Here is a 5,000-nt window from a genome sequence, read left to right on the forward strand (position 1 = left end):
TTAGGGTAAGGGTAAGGGTCGCATTTAGTTGTGATGGTTAAGGTTAGGGTAAGGGTTAAGGTTAGACATTTAGTGGTGATGGTTGTTGGGAGGGGTTGTTAGGGTAGTGTGATGTTAAGGTTAGGCATTTAGTTGTGATAGTTAAGGTGAGGGTAAGGGTTAAGGTTAGGCATTTAGTTGTGATGGTTAAGGTTAGGGTAAGGGTTAAGGTTAGACATTTAGTGGTGATGGTTAAGGTTAGGGTAAGGGTTAAGGTTAGGCATTTAGTTGTGATGGTTAAGGTTAGGCATTATGTCAATGATGGGTCCCCACAAAGATAGTGCCACAAACATGTGTGTGTGTGTGTGTGTGTGTGTGTGTGTGTGTGTGTGTGTGTGTGTGTGTGTGTGTGTGTGTGTGTGTGTGTGTGTGTGTGTGTGTGTGTGTGTGTGTGTGTGTGTGTGTGTGTGTGTGTGGGACACACTCTGGTCCAAGCTGACCTGCTGAAACATTTGATGTCAACTGTTTGTGGCGACATGCCCAGAAAACTGTGCATGTTTTATTTTTATGAGCCGGTTCAGACTGCGCTCGGTGAGACCTGTTGTGAGTGAGTCTGTTGGTTTGGGCTGAAGGAGCGCACACTGTGACATCATGGGTCAGGGAGGTTTTCACCCCAAATCTGTGCTTCTCAGGCAGAGAGGAGTTTTAGCTTCTTTCAGCTCGTAGCTTGGGTCCTGCAGCACATTGACGTCACTGTAACTAGCAACGCAGCTTTAAATATACATTGAATAGTTAAACTTAACGTGGTATTATTATTATTATTATGACTTCAGATACAGTATTAGGGGACCACTAAGGCCTATATAAAAGAGACTTCAGATACAGTATTAGGGGACCACTAAGGTCTATATAAAAGAGACTTCAGATACAGTATTAGGGGACCACTAAGGTCTATATAAAAGAGACTTCAGATACAGTATTAGGGGACCACTAAGGTCTATATAAAAAGAGACCTCAGATACAGTATTAGGGGACCACTAAGGTCTATATATAAAAGATACTTCAGATACAGTATTAGGGGACCACTAAGGTCTATATAAAAGAGACTCCAGATACAGTATTAGGGGACCACTAAAAGATCATATAAAAGAGACTTCAGATACAGTATTAGGGGACCACTAAGGCCAAGTCTATATAAAAGAGACTTCAGATACAGTATTAGGGGACCACTAAGGTCTATATAAAAGAGACTTCAGATACAGTATTAGGGGGACCACTAAGGCCTATATAAAAAGAGAGACTCTGCAGATCCAGTATTAGGGGACCACTAAGGTCCATATAAAAAGAGACTTCAGATACAAGTATTAGGGGACCACTAAGGTCTATATAAAAGAGACTTCAGATACAGTATTAGGGGACCACTAAGGCCTATATAAAAGAGACTTCAGGTACAGTATTAGGGGACCACTAAGGCCTATATAAAAGAGACTTCAGATACAGTATTAGGGGACCACTAAGGTCTATATAAAAGATACTTCAGATACAGTATTAGGGGGGCCACTAAGGCCTATATAAAAGAGACTTCAGATACAGTATTAGGGGACCACTAAGGCCTATATAAAAGAGACTTCAGATACAGTATTAGGGGACCACTAAGGCCTATATAAAAGAGACTTCAGATACAGTATTAGGGGACCACTAAGGCCTATATAAAAGAGACTTCAGATACAGTATTAGGGGACCACTAAGGCCTATATAAAAGAGACTTCAGATACAGTATTAGAGGACCACTAAGGTCTATATAAAAGAGACTTCAGATACAGTATTAGGGGACCACTAAGGTCTATATAAAAGAGACTTCAGATACAGTATTAGAGGACCACTAAGGTCTATATAAAAGAGACTTCAGATACAGTATTAGAGGACCACTAAGGTCTATATAAAAGAGACTTCAGATACAGTATTAGGGGACCACTAAGGTCTATATAAAAGAGACTTCAGATACAGTATTAGGGGACCACTAAGGTCTATATAAAAGAGACTTCAGATACAGTATTAAGGGACCACTAAGGTCTATATAAAAGCATCCAAAAAGCAGCATGTCATGGGACCTTTAAGTATACATTGAATAGTTAAACTAAACATTGTTTTATTTCCTCTCTCCAGAAAGTGGTGAGCCTGCCTACCTGACATCCTGCCTCTTCTTCCCCCAAGCTGCCCCGCCACGCGCTGTCCTGATTGGGTCTCTGTGCTGCCGGCGGTGGATTGGAGCACTCTGATTGAAGGCTTTGTGAGGTGGTTTTTCGGTCTGGCGCCGCCTCCCCCCGGGGCCGGTGTGCGCTCCCAGCAGCCCGTGGTGCCCTGCGCCCCCCCCTCCCCGTCACTGCACACCAGAGCCAATGCCCAAGGTAGGCCATGGACACTGATGGTGGAGATCAGTACAGGCCAAAAGTTTGGACACACCTTCTCATTCAATGAGTTTCCTTTTTATTTTCATGACTATTTACATTGTAGATTCTCACTGAAGGCATCAAAACTATGAATGAACACATATGGAATTATGTACTTAACAAAAAAGTGTGAAATAACTGAAAACATGTCTTATATTTTAGATTCTTCAAAGTAGCCACCCTTTGCTTTTTTGATAACTCTGCAAACCCTTGGTGTTCTCTCAATGAGCTTCATGAGGTAGTCACCTGAAATGGTTTTTACCTTCACAGGTGTGCTTTGTCAGGGTTCATTAGTGGAAGTTTTTCCCTTATTAATAAAAAAGCAAAGGGTGGCTACTTTGAAGAATCTAAAAAAAAAAAAAATTATATAACACTCTTTTTTAAAAACAAAACATGTGTTCATTCATAGTTTTGATGCCTTCAGTGAGAATCTACAATGTAAATAGTCATGAAAATAAAAAGGAAACACATTGAATGAGAAGGTGTGTCCAAACTTTTGGCCTGTACTGTATATTATGGGGCTTTTTTGTAATGAAAATGCGGGGATTATGAAATCATGCAAGCCCCGACTTTATTATTGATAGTTTGTTTAAACTGGATAAACAAACTAGCTCAGTAGTAAACTTTACTTACTTTGTGGTAATGTCTGACGTTCTACCATGGACTCTGTAAACAAAAATTTGGTGGTAAAAAAATGACCATTGCAGTATTGTGAATAATTGGAGCCCAGATGGAATTTTTGTAATTTTCTAAATTTCTGATCCTCTGAATGAAAACAGAAAATTGGAAAAACAAAAATCCAATTTGTTTTAATTGGTCAAGGCGGGAAAAAAAATGAAAAATTGGATATTTGAACCCATTTTTCTGTTTTTCCAAATGTCCGTTTGTGCTTAGAAAATTAAAATTGAACTGATGAGTGTTTACGCAGACCGACGAGCAGTGCTGACGAGTATATAACTGAATGCATGGATGCTTACGGAAGTAGGAATGAGTGTTTGTAAAGGCGCTTGTAGTAGCCTAAATGCAGCTAACTGATAAATGATTTTAATTTATGTGTTAAATGGTAATTTTCATTGTTATGAGGAATTTATCAGGATTTATCAGGAAATTAGGGGTAATATTTTTAGTTAATATTTACAGTAATGCAAGGAATTGTTTGATCATCTAAAATGTTCGTGGATATTTTAGAGTGCATTTATATTACATTGGTGATATTTTGGAAATATTGCATTGTTACTTTTAACCGTATACACCTTTAATTACATTGAATACTCTCGCGAGAGTCGTGAAGTAAAGTAAGAAAAATGGGTTATCAGAGTGGTCAGTCAGGCAAGGATAGAGAAGGAGCCTCACAGTTTTTTGACCTTCTCTTTCTAATTTTCCCTTTTGCCGTTAATAATCATTTTTATTTTTTGTACTACTGCTGTACTGAAGTTTATGTTGCAAAGGGAGTGGACAAAGCGTCAAGCTAGGGCTTTACTCAGTGGAAACCTACAGCGCTGACACACCGAGCCGATACTCGGCCGTCTGACAGTCTGGCGGCTTTAATTTCGGCCGATCTGACTTGCTGGGTTGGAGGGCGGGCAGTCGGACTCAATGAGTCTTCTGATTGGTTGGTGGGATGAGCTAGAGTCTCTCAAAATCTGATGAAGATCTTCTAAACTGACCTTTGTTGATGTGAAATGAAGACAGATTCAGCAACTGCACGGCCTATTTCTCTCATAAATGTTTTCAGAAACATGTTTCGGTGAACTATTTTAGTACGATATGAGACCCACGTGATGCGTTTGTCCAATCAGCTGCCGGTTTTCATTTTGGGGGGCGACCATACAGATTACCATGGCATGTATGGGATAACAGAAGAATGTAGGAAATATGGCTTTTTTTGCACAAGTATAGAAAATGGTAATTTGCAATTTGCACAGCTCTTTGAGTAGCCCAAATGTTTATCATGTAATGTCTTGTAATTGTTTGAACCCTGTGCTTGTTGTGTGTCTGTTGTAAGTCTGGCAGCAATTTCTCTCAGTGTCCAAAACTAATTTCTCCTTGGGGAGACTAATAAAGATACTTCCTTTTGACTTTTTGTATAGGAGCAGCTTTATTGTAGCCTGGTGAGAGCGTCCTGATGTGGCGAGCTCCAGTTTTCTCCTCCCAGATCAGTCTGGCGTCTTGAGATAGAGAAGATTTGGTTTGGTCGCCAAACGACCGACCAATCAGGGTTGGTTTTGAGGCGGGTTTAGATGTGATGCAACGAGAAGTAGGGTTGGGTACCGTTTGGATTTTTACGATTCCGATGGCGAACCGGTACTTTTAAAACGATTCCGGTTCCTAAACGATTCCTAAACCGATTCTTGAAAATCTGAAAAATGACATAAAAGAAAGGCTTTTCATGGAGTTTTTTTATTTTTTTTTATTGAAAATTATTTAAATTTAACAATATATTAACATTTAAAAGTACTTAAATATATTATAAGTAAACCTAAGTCACCTAACACACAACTACAATTATTTAACAAACAAACAAAGTTACACTATTAACAAGTAACAACAAAATAAATGTTGAGTTGGTAT

At 39.3% G+C, this 5,000-nt stretch overlaps 1 protein-coding gene across 1 annotated transcript in view; it reads left to right on the forward strand.

Moving 5' to 3' along the window:
* The window catches only part of LOC120555233 (inositol hexakisphosphate kinase 1-like), a gene marked incomplete at its 3' end in the record, with an annotated part of 15,077 nt that overhangs the window by 1,218 nt on the left and 8,859 nt on the right, over positions 1-5,000 (forward strand). The window contains 1 exon segment of the mRNA XM_039793911.1: positions 2,146-2,387.

This window comes from Perca fluviatilis, unplaced genomic scaffold (genome assembly GCF_010015445.1).
Source record: "Perca fluviatilis unplaced genomic scaffold, GENO_Pfluv_1.0 PFLUV_unplaced_scaf_40, whole genome shotgun sequence".
Classification (NCBI taxonomy): Eukaryota; Metazoa; Chordata; class Actinopteri; order Perciformes; family Percidae; genus Perca; species Perca fluviatilis.